Raw genomic sequence first — 14,745 nt, 5'->3', positions numbered from 1 at the left:
ATTCAAGACAAAACTAGGTCTTTAATTATTGGGGCTTCTATGCCGGTTCAGTTTTGGTCTGAAGGTGTCCGCACGGCTGTTTATTTGATTAACAGGACGCCATCCCGCGTTATTAATTTCCACACACCATATGGTCGTTGGTATGGATACAAGCCGGGCCTTGACCATCTTCGCTGCTTTGGTTCCCTTGCATATGTGGTTATACCAAACAGTTTGAGAAATGGAAAATTTGATGCTACCGCCAAGGTTGGAGTGATGCTCGGGTATGATAGAGATCACTGTGCGTACAGAATTTTTGATCCTGCTGCCAACAAGATTATTGTGGCGACTCAGGTCAGATTTGATGAGTCAAGATATTACTATCAGGATGTGAAGCGAGTCACTGATGTGGATACCGAGATTGCTAAGGTAAGCAGCTCTGGTGGTATGGGTTTTGCTGGTGGCGTTGCACCAGGCCCTGTTATAAGTGATCCAGACTTAGAGGATGTTGCAAGTGAGATCTCGGTTGATGATGAACGAATGGTTTCCGATTTGGATGATTCAGAAAGAGAGTCCACTGTTTCCTCAAGCAAAGACGTGGAAATGAGAATCATAGACGATGATGAGGATGCCACTGGAGAGTTAATCCCATCAAGGATGGTTTCAGAAGAGTTCAAGTTGGTTACTGCTACAAAAAGGAAAAGATCATCGGGTTCTAGACCCAAGAAAAGTACAGGTTTGATTAAAAGAAATCCATTTGGGATCTTGGCAGAAGTTGAACAAGAATCTGATACATTCAGTTCAGATTCAGAGAGGGAAATTGCTATTGAGAAACCACAAAGGAAGAAGTACAGAAACGATAGTAGCTCAAAAGAGCTGTTGAAGTTTTGTAACCCTAGTTACAGTAGTCATTACCAATAACAAATACTATCAAATTATCCTTGTTATTATTCTTATTCTTCTTAACTAACTAACTATTTAAATAACAAAATATAAACTCAAACTATGGGGAGAGGCCCCATATTTATAATAAGACCAATATATATGATTTGTAATCATACATCCATCTAGAACATTCTAGATGATTAATCATATGCACAATGACTAATTATTAGGCTGAGTCATAATCACATGCAGATTATATATTGCTCAGCCATGGTAAATAAACCGTCTTATCCGAGACTCGAACCCAGGATCTATTCAACACATTGATACCCGTGTTAACCGTTGAGCCATCTGTACAAAACCCAATATATGACTTTGGATTGTCAACTCAACAAGAGCTTACTTCTTTTGTTCCTAATGGTAGTAGCAATGACAACTTGGTGGTTTCGGAAATTGAGCCACATGTTGAACAGCCAAGTGATTGTGATGAGGAATCAGAACTGAATGATGTTGCCGAAGGCAAGTTGTTAGAGTACAAACCTGTGAATTATGTTGCCTCTTGTTTTATGGCTGGTGAAGCTGCTGCTTTGGCTGGTGGAAGTGATGTTCCTGGAAATTATAAGGAAGCCATGAAGAGCAACGAAAGTGCAGAATGGAAGCGCGCTTGTGACGAAGAAATTGCGGCTCACAAGGAGAATTCCACTTATGAATTGGTCGAGTTGCCGAAAGGAAGAAAGCCAATTACATGTCGTTGGGTCTTTGCAAAGAAAGATAACGGAGTCTTCAAGGGAAGACTTGTTGCTCGAGGATTCACACAGGTGAAGGGTATTGACTACAATGAGACATTCTCACCTGTGGTGCGTTATGAATCTATCAGGTTGATGTTGAGTATCGCTGCCAAGAATGGAATGGCAGTTCATCAGATGGATGTCAAGACAGCTTTTCTCAATGGGTTTCTTCAAGAAGAATTATACATGACACAGCCGGAAGGGTATGTGGTTAAAGGAAGGGAAACCAGTGTCTTGAGATTGAAGAAAAGCTTGTATGGTTTGAAACAGGCTCCCTTGGTGTGGAATGAAAGAATCCACAGTGTTTTGTCGTCGCTTGGTTTTGTCAGAAACGGTGCTGAATATTGTCTATATTCAAGGAAATCCGAAAAGTCTTTTGTGATGGTTGCGCTTTACGTTGATGATTTATTGATAACTGGTACCTCAGATTTTGCCATCAGGAAAGTGAAAAGTGAATTGATGAATGTCTTCAAGATGAAGGACTTGGTAATAGTCAGGAAATTTTTGGGTATCAATATCTCGCAAGATGATGGAGGTATTAACATGAGCTTGAAAGACTATATTGGCTCTATGTTAAAGGAATTTGGAATGGAGAATTGCAACCCAGATAAGACGCCTACTATTGCTGGTCAGGAGCTCACCTTGGTGGACAACAGTGCTGAGGATTGTGATGCCACAGCTTACAGATCTTTGGTTGGAAAATTATTGTTTGCTGCTAATACTGTTAGAAGCGATATCAGCTATATCGTCGGTGTTCTATCCAGATACCTCAAGGAACCAAAGGAGGTGCATTATAAGGCAGCAAAGAGAGTTTTAAGATACTTGAAAGGAACCAAAGATTTGGGAATAAGATATGAGGCTGGCAATAATGATAACGGTGAGCTTCTTGGATACTGTGATGCTGACTGGGCTGGAGATAAGTCAGACAGAAAGTCTACTACTGGGTTTGTGTTCAAATATGCCAATGGTGCAATCACATGGAGATCTAAGAAGCAAGCTACTGTTGCTCTTTCTACGGCAGAGGCTGAATACATGTCACTAAGTGAAGGAGTCAAGGAAGCATTATGGCTAATGCAAGTGTTCAAGGAATTTGGGATCAATACTGGTCCAGTGAGGATGTTTGATGATAACCAAGGGTGTATTGAGATGGCAAAGCATCCAGCTTTCCATCATCGCACCAAACACATTGACATCAGGACTCACTTTATCAGGGACCACATTGGATCTGGCTCTATCAATTTGGAGTACTTGAGCACTGGTGTTATGATTGCTGATATGTTTACAAAAGGTCTTGCTGCCCCTCAATTCTTGGAGTTGAGAAGGCTCTGTGGTATGGAGACTTTGAATTGAGAGAGGGTGTTGAGTTGGCAATCCAAAGTTATGTGGTTAGTCATTGTTCATGGAACCTTCTAGAACTTATGGAACCTTCTAGAACTCATGGAACCTTCTAGAACTTATGGAACCTTCTAGAATTCCATGGAACATTCTAGAGCTTATGGAACCTTCTAGAACCCATTGAGATTAATATAAATATGGGCCATGCCCCCCATAGTCTGAGTTTGTCCTTTATATAATTTAGATAGTTAACAAGTAAAACAAGTATAACAAGGGAATAAATATTATTGAATATTAGTGTTATCAATGTCTTTTGTAACTAGAGTTACAAAACTACAACAGGCCAAAATTGCGCAGGCATGGATGCCACAATCATCAAAGATCTTGTTTTATCTTGAATGGTCCGATTCATTCTTTCAGCAACACCATTCTGATAACTATGGTGTGGCACCGTCAACTCATGAGCAATTCCTTTTCGTCGCAAGAACGCGTGCAATTGGCCTGTAATGAATTCTCCACCATTATCAGTTCTTATGGTTCCAACTCTAAAGTCTTTTCCTTGTGACTTGAACATTGTCTCAGAGTAGTTTATGAAGTCAATAATCTGAGCCGTGCACTCGGACTTTTGAGTTAAGCATCGAGTTTCCACATACTTGGCATATCCATCTACTATCGTAAGAAAGTAGGCACTCGAATCAATCGAGCCATAGCTAAAAGGACCACAAACATCCATATGCAACAATTCCAATGGTCTCTTAGGTTTAGAACCATGACCCAACTTTGGTTTTTGGACTGTTCCTTTAGCAGCAAGGCAACAGTCGCATCGAATAACAGCATTGTCACCCAAGATTTTCCCTTTAACAAGCTTAAACATTTTGTTAGCTTTCTGTAAAATATTAGCACTTGGGTGTCCGAGTCTTTGGTGCCAGAGACCACCCTTATCAATACTGTTAAAAGCAACACCATTAGCATCAGTAGATAATCTGTAAAGCCCATTCATCAGAGGATCCTTGGTACCAATAACCTTCATTTCCGGATACATTTTCACTTTGTTTCCTTCAAACAATAATTTCGCACCATTCAGAGTAGCCTTGGAAACTGAAATCAAGTTGGCTTTTGAGTCTGGAACATAATAAGCATCTTTGATTTCAATATTGGTATTATCACGTAATTTGAACTCCGCAGACCCAATACCTGCAACAGCAACACCACCGCCATCAATCCCGGAGATCTCTCCTCCAAACGGTCTGATCGTCTTGAACAAGCTCTTATTGTTTAAGATATGTTGCGAGGCACCTGAATCAAAATACACCCTGGAGTTGTTACCATGCATTCCCATAAATGCATACCACGATGGTGATGGGTTTCTACCATCTCCAATCAACTTTTGTGCCTTTGGTGATTTGCAGTCTCTTTTAAAATGACCAGGCTTTCCACAATTGAAACATCTATATTGTTTCTTAACTGCAAACACCGGCTCAGTGTTATCAACATTAGCAGACCCAATAGATTTATCTCCAATAATCTCTCTTGTTAAATCTTGAACAAGACCGAGATCAACATTACCAACTGTTCTGCCGTTTCTAGATTCATACGCAGTCATGACTTCTCTAGAAAGGCTGTTACCAAATCCAGCCTTTTGACCTAAGCCCAAAAATAACGCACAAAGGACCGTGGTTCCGTCCATCTTACCAACCGTGTTTTTAAAATGATTAAAAGCATCAATAAAGTGTTCCACTTTTCCTTCTTTAGTTTTCAACCATTTGTTGTCCATTAAATCACAAATAATTCCCACAGCATTGGTAACAGTCAAAGTACCATAGGCCTCCTTGAGAAACATAAACAAGTTTCTGCCGGTACCATCGAATTCCGAGGCCTTAGTTAACGCAGCGCCTGTGATACTATTGAAAACAACTGTAGAAATAATTTCATCCATAGCAGCAACCAATTGCGCAACTTCGTTGAGGTCTTCCAGACCATCAGTTCCAGTTTCCCCATTGATCAAATAAGCATATAACCCAAGACCTTTCATCTTCATCTTGACACTGATCAATGTAAACCAATCATAGAAGTTTGATGAACCTTTCAACTTTTCATCAGCAGCAAACGAAGTAAGAGCATTTGAACTCATAACCTGTTGAAGTTTTGTAACCCTAGTTACAGTAGTCATTACCAATAACAAATACTATCAAACTATCCTTGTTATTATTCTTATTCTTCTTAACTAACTAACTATTTAAATAACAAAATATAAACTCAAACTATGGGGAGAGGCCCCATATTTATAATAAGACCAATATATATGATTTGTAATCATACATCCATCTAGAACATTCTAGATGATTAATCATATGCACAATGACTAATTATTAGGCTGAGTCATAATCACATGCAGATTATATATTGCTCAGCCATGGTAAATAAACCGTCTTATCCGAGACTCGAACCCGGGATCTATTCAACACATTGATACCCGTGTTAACCGTTGAGCCATCTGTACAAAACCCAATATATGACTTTGGATTGTCAACTCAACAGTTACCACTAACCAACACTGAATCCAACAACTTGAACAAACCAATCACCATGACAGAATTGGAATATGCCGTTACTGAATCCAATACTCAATCCGCCCCCGGGGTAGATGGTATACCATACGGCGTTTATAAGTCTCTCTTTCCTCAGATAAAACACATACTTCTAAAAGAATTTAACCAAATTCTTTCTTCAGGGGAAATTCCATTCAACTATCGAACCATAAAATTCACTCTCATACCAAAACCAAACAAAGATGTTCAAAAAGTGGAGAATTACAGGCCCATAGCATTAATCAACACAAATTTGAAACTCTTTTCCAGCATCATCAACGCCCGTTTGCTCCCGTTCTTGCAAAAAATTATCGGCCCAAATCAAGTTGGTTTCATACCTGAAAGATCCTCCTTCTCTAATATAACAATTTTCGGTGACTTGCTTTCCAGTTTAATATCCCCACAAGACAAGCCACATGTCAATCATTCTACTAACCACCGAATCATGCTTGCTGACTTTGAAAAGGCTTTTGACCAGATTTCCCATCTATACCTTAAAATATTACTTCGAAAACTCAATTTTGGAAAAATGACGGAAACTATTCACGCTATCCTTACCAAAGCCCTCGGAACCATTTGCCTAAATAACATTACAGGCCCTTCTTTCCCATTAAGAAACGGAACCCTTCAGGGCAACCCACTTTCACCAACAATTTTCGCGTTAGCCCTTGAACCTTTTCTAAGAGCCATCCAAAGATTAAATAAAGGATTCAGTTACAACCATAAGATCCAACCAAACATCATCCCCAGAGTCAAATACCTTGCCTATGCATGTTATGTTACCTTATTCTTGAGAGATCATAATGACTTCAAAAACACTATGAAGATAATTCAGGCGTTCGAACAAGTCAGTGGTTCTAAATTAAACAAAAGCAAATCCAGATTAATTGTTCCATGCGATTGTTGTAGTTTTGTAACTCTAGTTACAAAAGACATTGATAACACTAATATTCAATAATATTTATTCCCTTGTTATACTTGTTTTACTTGTTAACTATCTAAATTATATAAAGGACAAACTCAGACTATGGGGGGCATGGCCCATATTTATATTAATCTCAATGGGTTCTAGAAGGTTCCATGGAATTCTAGAAGGTTCCATAAGTTCTAGAAGGTTCCATAAGTTCTAGAAGGTTCCATGAGTTCTAGAAGGTTCCATAAGTTCTAGAAGGTTCCATGAACAATGACTAACCACATAACTTTGGATTGCCAACTCAACAGCGATCAAATACCATTCCAGTCCGACTTCCAAATAGATATTGCTGACAATAATTATGAAATCCAATATCTAGGCGTTAAAATTGGGAACTCGTGTCAAACCTGGCCTAATACTCTCCAAAAAGACATCAGCACCAAATATTACATGACCAACATGAATTCACTACCAATATCAAGTCAAATAGTCGGATATAACACATATATCTTGTCTAAGCTATATTACCACGAGATTCATGCACCTATGCTTCCAGACCAAATAGATTTGCTAGAACAATCCATCAAAAACCAGGTGAACAAAAAACTGAAAATCTCCATGGACACTTTAAAAACAAGCCCATTGAAAGGAGGATATGGCATGGTGGATATCAAAAGCCAATTGAGCTACCGCAAGGCAAAAATCTTTCAACAACTCTTTCTCCAATCTTTAAACCCATATTGCCAGTTACTCCGATTCAAGCTCCAACTAGCAATAAACATGATCATCAAACAAAATCTATCCGAGGAAGAGCAGTCGATACAAGGATATATAAAAACCCAATACTGGTGGCGGTTAATATTGGGTGACCAGATCAATATCAAGAATAAGAGAGACAGCAGGTCCATACTCAACCAGGTTATAAATCTTCCAATGTTCACCACAGCGGAAAAATGTGCTTTTGTGGCTTGGTATAAATTATTGTCCAAACCAATATCTCAACAACAAACATTGAACCCAATGAATATCAAACACTCAGACCTTGCCAAGTCCATTCAAGACGGTATACCAACTATCTATCAAATGGAGATCCCAAAACTGGTCATGGAGTTTGAACACAAACAGGGAAGCAAGAAAAAAAGAGCCAGAATTGATAAACATAAATTATCCACCACTTTAACCAATATCCAAGAAGTCACCCAAACGAAACAAAACTCTTTCTGGAAGAGACTCCACAAATACCAACATAATAGCCCTGGTTACTTTGAAAACATACACATATTCCACTTAGGTGCTGAACAATTTTTTACCAACATAGAAAATGTCACTATTGCGGGCTCGAAACCGTCTCTCAAGACCAACAACATGAATCACCAGAACTCCAAGTCAAGATCAAAATGACCCATTTCCTAATTCAATGCCCATTATCAACCGAGTTATGGTCAAGATTGAAAATCCCAATTCCATTAGCATGGAATAACTTAATCGCTCCCAATCATTCAGAATCAACAATCAAAAAGATCGACCGCTACCTATGCTATCAACGCAAACTCTCACGCCTAAGATATCATAACCAAATTGATTGGAACACATCAATTAACAACTTGATTTATATCATTACTACTGGGAGCTGAATAGTCGATCAAAACAAAAAAGAAAAAAAAATTAACAAAAACAATAACAAAAAAAACATTTTATTTAAATACTAATAATTATCACTAAAGGGTTTTTCACCATATGATATGGTTTTCCCTAACATATATAATGAGCATTAGCTTATAAGATTTTACATAGATATATATAATTTTTTTTTTTTTAAAGACAAAATTCAATATATTAATTAATTATATAACTATATATCTCATAAACTATCTAATGTAGTTTGAAAATTAAAGTGTTAAGGGAAAACCATTAATGGTGAAAAACCCTATTATTGAGAAAAAATGTTTTTATGCGTTTTTAAGGTTTTTAATTGTTGTTTTTTTTTTGATTTTATTTTTTTTTTTGATTTTATTTTCTTGTTTTTCCCCACCTATTTTTTCTTCTCCGCTTAAAAGATATTGCTTTCAAGCAAGAAGATCATTGAATCAACGGCCATATGACAATTGAAATGCCTTTTGGATTTCAATCTTGATAATTTTCGTTGGAAACCTAGATATCTATCGATCGTTCTGGTTTCGTTCATGTTGGTGGCAGGGGTAATGATTGTTTGCCAGGTTAATGGGATATTCAAGTCAATTTTTTTCCAAAGTTTCTGGGCCAATGGACATTCAATAAGATGGTGCTTCATGATTTCAAATTGGATTTCCTTTGGGGCATATTGGGGTTCATCATATCTGGTTAATTTTTTGCTGCAATAGTCACAATGATTATTTACGTAATTGTGATTTTCAATGCCCAAATGAAAGATGTGAATATTTTGATATTTCCCCGGGAAATGTTGGTTGAATTTTTTGAGGTTATGCCAAAAGTTATCAACTTGTTTCTGATTCACCCCAGTAATGTCCATGAGTGTTTTTGACATCTTGTTGACATCTTGTTTTTCCCGTTGTTTTTTACTTCCTTTAGTATGGTCAAAATCCTTAATTTTAATTGGAATGTGTTGTTGATATTTTTCAGGAATCCCTTTTTCAATTGAATTTTTTAAATCTTCAATTCCAATCTTCATTGGCTTCAACCTGATTGTACGTTTCTTTATACCAAGAACTTTTCTGAAATCCCAGTACGCTGTCCGTTCAGCATCTGAGAATGTGCTGCTATTCATAACTTCTAAGGAAATTGAATCATTGGTATTCTCAATGTCATCCGCTAGTTCAAGTAATACCACCCACCAATAATGAGTTTTGATATAGTCATCCTTTGGTGATTTTGTTGGTGATGTTTTTTGAATGATGTTGTTGATACTTGATTGAATTTTGAAACGTAATATCTGATTATATTTAGTGTGACTATCCAAAAACAAATCCTGGAAAATTTTGGCTCTTCGGTGTTGGAGTTGAGACTTTAAATCAATCATTGAGAAACCGCCTTTGTTGTTGTGTGTCTTGAGTGTATCCAAAGAAATAGGTGTATCTTGCTTGACCAATAACTTAATCGATGTGTCAATTTGATTCAACTGATTGGGTAACAAAGGTTGGTGTAGTTCTTTGTAATAGAACTTGGATGCAATATATGTGTTGAATGCTTCTATTTTTGATTGAATCAGCAAGCTGGTCATGTTTGATAACTTGTACTTGATATGGAGGTCACGCTGCAATGTTTCCGGCCAAAATGTCACTGATGGTCCAATAGTTATCCCCAAATATGTCAATTGAAAGTTTTCATCAGCAATCTCAAATGGGAATGGTGTCAAAAATGGATAATTATCAGTTGGTATGATTAGTTGGGATTTCTTTTCATTGAGTTTGCTGCCACTGAATTTTTCAAATAGTCTAATACATTTCATTGTTTTGGAATAATCTCTTTTATCTTTGAGGAAAACTGTGATATCATCAGCAAAAGCAAGATAATGTTGACTGCTATATGCTTCAGGTATCAAATCTCCTTGGTAACTATGGCCTCTGGTATTCTGTTTGATAGATCGTAGTAAAGGTTCTACTGCTAATGCAAATAATGAAGGGGAAAACGGATTACCTTGGAGGGTACCATTTTTTAAATTGAATAATGGGCCGGTCATGTTGTTGATGTATAAGGATCCCGTTGTCTGCTTGAGGATGTTGATGATTAACTTGGCTAATTTTTTTCCAAAATTTAAATGGGACAATAGTTGTTCCATATATTCGTGAGATATCCTATCGAACGCTTTCTCCAAATCCACAATTAGTATCAGCTTTTGTGGATTTGGTATTATATGCGTTTTATCTTTTGGATGAATTAGACTATCTAACATTTCTCTGAAAATGGTGATGTTGGAGAACGATGACCGGCCTGAAATAAAACCAGCTTGATCTTCCCCTATGATATCAGGCAAGTGCTTCAACAACCTATTATTAATTATTGTGGATAATAATCGAAGATTAGTGTTGATAAGGGCTATCGGCCTATAGTTTCCAATGTTTTCTTTTGACTTTCCAGGCTTTGGTATGATGTTAAAGAGTATAGTTCGGTAGTGGAATGGTAAATTTCCTTCAGTTAGAATGTGGTTAAATTCTTGAAGAAGGATGTGTTTGATTTGGGGAAATAATTCCTTATAAAATTTGTATGGGATTCCATCTATGCCCGGTGTGGACTTCAAATTTGCCGAATCAATTGCCAGTTTGAGTTCTTCCATTGTTATGGAGGAATCCATTTTTCTCTTCTCTTCAGGAGATATTCCTTGGGTTGGAATCACGTCCTGAAGATATTTATGTATTTTTTTTGTGTCCTTTGTTCCTCTGGTTCCATCAAACAAGTCCATATAATATTCAGTTGCTATTTTCATTATCTCTTCATGAGATTGAACTAGTGTCCCTTCTACATCTTTTAGCTGTTTTATTGGGCGTTGTTCTTGATATTGGTGGAAAACTTGGTTAATATGTTGATAATATTCCGTCACTTTATCAAGTTCAGGCACTTTCACTTTTTTCAACATGTGTTTGAGTTTTTCTGCTTTGCATTTAATATCAATTATTAATTCATCGGTTCCTTGGATATCTTCATTTATAGATTGGTGCCTGAGAACATTAATGATTCTATCGGTTAATCTATATCTCTTCATATTATAGTAAGCCTTGGATGAAGTTAAAGTCAACTCCACTGTAACTGAATCATGTGTGGATCTTTTCCCAAAATGATTTGTTTGTGTCATATTCCATTTGTTTTCTTTGTTTTTTAAGAAGCTTGTTGAAGTTTTGTAACCCTAGTTACAGTAGTCATTACCAATAACAAATACTATCAAACTATCCTTGTTATTATTCTTATTCTTCTTAACTAACTAACTATTTAAATAACAAAATATAAACTCAAACTATGGGGAGAGGCCCCATATTTATAATAAGACCAATATATATGATTTGTAATCATACATCCATCTAGAACATTCTAGATGATTAATCATATGCACAATGACTAATTATTAGGCTGAGTCATAATCACATGCAGATTATATATTGCTCAGCCATGGTAAATAAACCGTCTTATCCGAGACTCGAACCCAGGATCTATTCAACACATTGATACCCGTGTTAACCGTTGAGCCATCTGTACAAAACCCAATATATGACTTTGGATTGTCAACTCAACAAAGCTCCCAGTGATATAGAACCTACAGAGATTCAATGGTGGCTTGATTTGACATATGCATGTCGACGCTAGTGTCACCTGCACTATCAAGATTGCGATCGCAATCAACTGGAGAAACATTAATTTCCGGGGCTGGGCGGTGGGCAATATCAACATCAGAATCAGCATTAGAGGCCTCATTTATGGTATTAGATGGGGTTGCAAAGGTTTCAGCAGTACTTAAAAAAGTATTGTCATCTTCCTCAGTGATTTCTTCGTCTGAATGTGGTTCATTTCCGTGTTTGTTTACATTGTTTTGATCGGTTGCGTTGGGATTTGCATGATCTAAGTCAACGATAATATCAGAAGAAACCAGGGTTTCTTGAGAAGGTGGATCATTTGTTGGATCAGTGGAGTAGTTGGAAGGCTTTGGAATTCTTTTGGTATTATTAATACTCATTATAATGGAACTTTTTTCTGGATCTTTTTTTTTTTTTCCAATATTTTTTTTTTTAAAGACAAAATTCAATATATTAATTAATTATATAACTATATATCTCATAAACTACTTAATGTAGTTTGAAAATTAAAGTGTTAAGGGAAAACCATTAATGGTGAAAAACCCTATTATTGAGAAAAAATGTTTTTATGCGTTTTTAAGGTTTTTAATTGTTGTTTTTTTTTTGATTTTATTTTTTTTTTTGATTTTATTTTCTTGTTTTTCCCCACCTATTTTTTCTTCTCCGCTTAAAAGATATTGCTTTCAAGCAAGAAGATCATTGAATCAACGGCCATATGACAATTGAAATGCCTTTTGGATTTCAATCTTGATAATTTTCGTTGGAAACCTAGATATCTATCGATCATTCTGGTTTCGTTCATGTTGGTGGCAGGGGTAATGATTGTTTGCCAGGTTAATGGGATATTCAAGTCAGTTTTTTTCCAAAGTTTCTGGGCCAATGGACATTCAATAAGATGGTGCTTCATGATTTCAAATTGGATTTCCTTTGGGGCATATTGGGGTTCATCATATCTGGTTAATTTTTTGCTGCAATAGTCACAATGATTATTTACGTAATTGTGATTTTCAATGCCCAAATGAAAGATGTGAATATTTTGATATTTCCCCGGGAAATGTTGGTTGAATTTTTTGAGGTTATGCCAAAAGTTATCAACTTGTTTCTGATTCACCCCAGTAATATCCATGAGTGTTTTTGACATCTTGTCCACATCTTGTTTTTCCCGTTGTTTTTTACTTCCTTTAGTATGGTCAAAATCCTTAATTCTAATTGGAATGTGTTGTTGATATTTTTCAGGAATCCCTTTTTCAATTGAATTTTTCAAATCTTCAATTCCAATCTTCATTGGCTTCAACCTGATTGTACGTTTCTTTATACCAAGAACTTTTCTGAAATCCCAGTACGCTGTCCTTTCAGCATCTGAGAATGTGCTGCTATTCATAACTTCCAAGGAAATTGAATCATTGGTATTCTCAATGTCATCCGCTAGTTCAAGTAATACCACCCACCAATAATGAGTTTTGATATAATCTTCCTTTGGTGATTTTGTTGGTGATGTTTTTTGAATGATGTTGTTGATACTTGATTGAATTTTGAAACGTAATATCTGGTTATATTTAGTGTGACTATCCAAAAACAAATCCTGGAAAATTTTAGCTCTTCGGTGTTGGAGTTGAGACTTTAAATCAATCATTGAGAAACCGCCTTTGTTGTTGTGTGTCTTGAGTGTGTCCAAAGAAATAGGTGTATCTTGCTTGACCAATAATTTAATCGATGTGTCAATTTGATTCAACTGATTGGGTAACAAAGGTTGGTGTAGTTCTTTGTAATAGAACTTGGATGCAATATATGTGTTGAATGCTTCTATTTTTGATTGAATCAGCAAGCTGGTCATGTTTGATAACTTGTACTTGATATAGAGGTCACGCTGCAATGTTTCCGGCCAAAATGTCACTGATGGCCCAATAGTTATCCCCAAATATGTCAATTGAAAGTTTTCATCAGCAATCTCAAATGGGAATGGTGTCAAAAATGGATAAGTATCAGTTGGTATGATTAGTTGGGATTTCTTTTCATTGAGTTTGCTGCCACTGAATTTTTCAAATAGTCTAATACATTTCATTGTTTTGGAATAATCTCTTTTATCTTTGAGGAAAACTGTGATATCATCAGCAAAAGCAAGATAATGTTGACTGCTATATGCTTCAGGTATCAAATCTCCTTGGTAACTATGGCCTCTGGTATTCTGTTTGATAGATCGTAGTAAAGGTTCTACTGCTAATGCAAATAATGAAGGGGAAAACGGATTACCTTGGAGGGTACCATTTTTTAAATTGAATAATGGGCCGGTCATGTTGTTGATGTATAAGGATCCCGTTGTCTGCTTGAGGATGTTGATGATTAACTTGGCTAATTTTTTTCCAAAATTTAAATGGGACAATAGTTGTTCCATATATTCGTGAGATATCCTATCGAACGCTTTCTCCAAATCCACAATTAGTATCAGCTTTTGTGGATTTGGTATTATATGCGTTTTATCTTTTGGATGAATTAGACTATCTAACATTTCTCTGAAAATGGTGATGTTGGAGAACGATGACCGGCCTGGAATAAAACCAGCTTGATCTTCCCCTATGATATCAGGCAAGTGCTTCAACAACCTATTATTAATTATTGTGGATAATAATCGAAGATTAGTGTTGATAAGGGCTATCGGCCTATAGTTTCCAATGTTTTCTTTTGACTTTCCAGGCTTTGGTATGATGTTAAAGAGTATAGTTCGGTAGTGGAATGGTAAATTTCCTTCAGTTAGAATGTGGTTAAATTCTTGAAGAAGGATGTGTTTGATTTGGGGAAATAATTCCTTATAAAATTTGTATGGGATTCCATCTATGCCCGGTGTGGACTTCAAATTTGCCGAATCAATTGCCAGTTTGAGTTCTTCCATTGTTATGGAGGAATCCATTTTTCTCTTCTCTTCAGGAGATATTCCTTGGGTTGGAATCACGTCCTGAAGATATTTATGTATTTTTTTTGTG

Source organism: Saccharomycopsis crataegensis (assembly GCF_037102585.1).
Source record: "Saccharomycopsis crataegensis DNA, jcf7180000000079, whole genome shotgun sequence".
Taxonomy (NCBI): Eukaryota; Fungi; Ascomycota; class Saccharomycetes; order Ascoideales; family Saccharomycopsidaceae; genus Saccharomycopsis; species Saccharomycopsis crataegensis.
Note: the sequence above shows the minus strand (reverse complement) of the source record.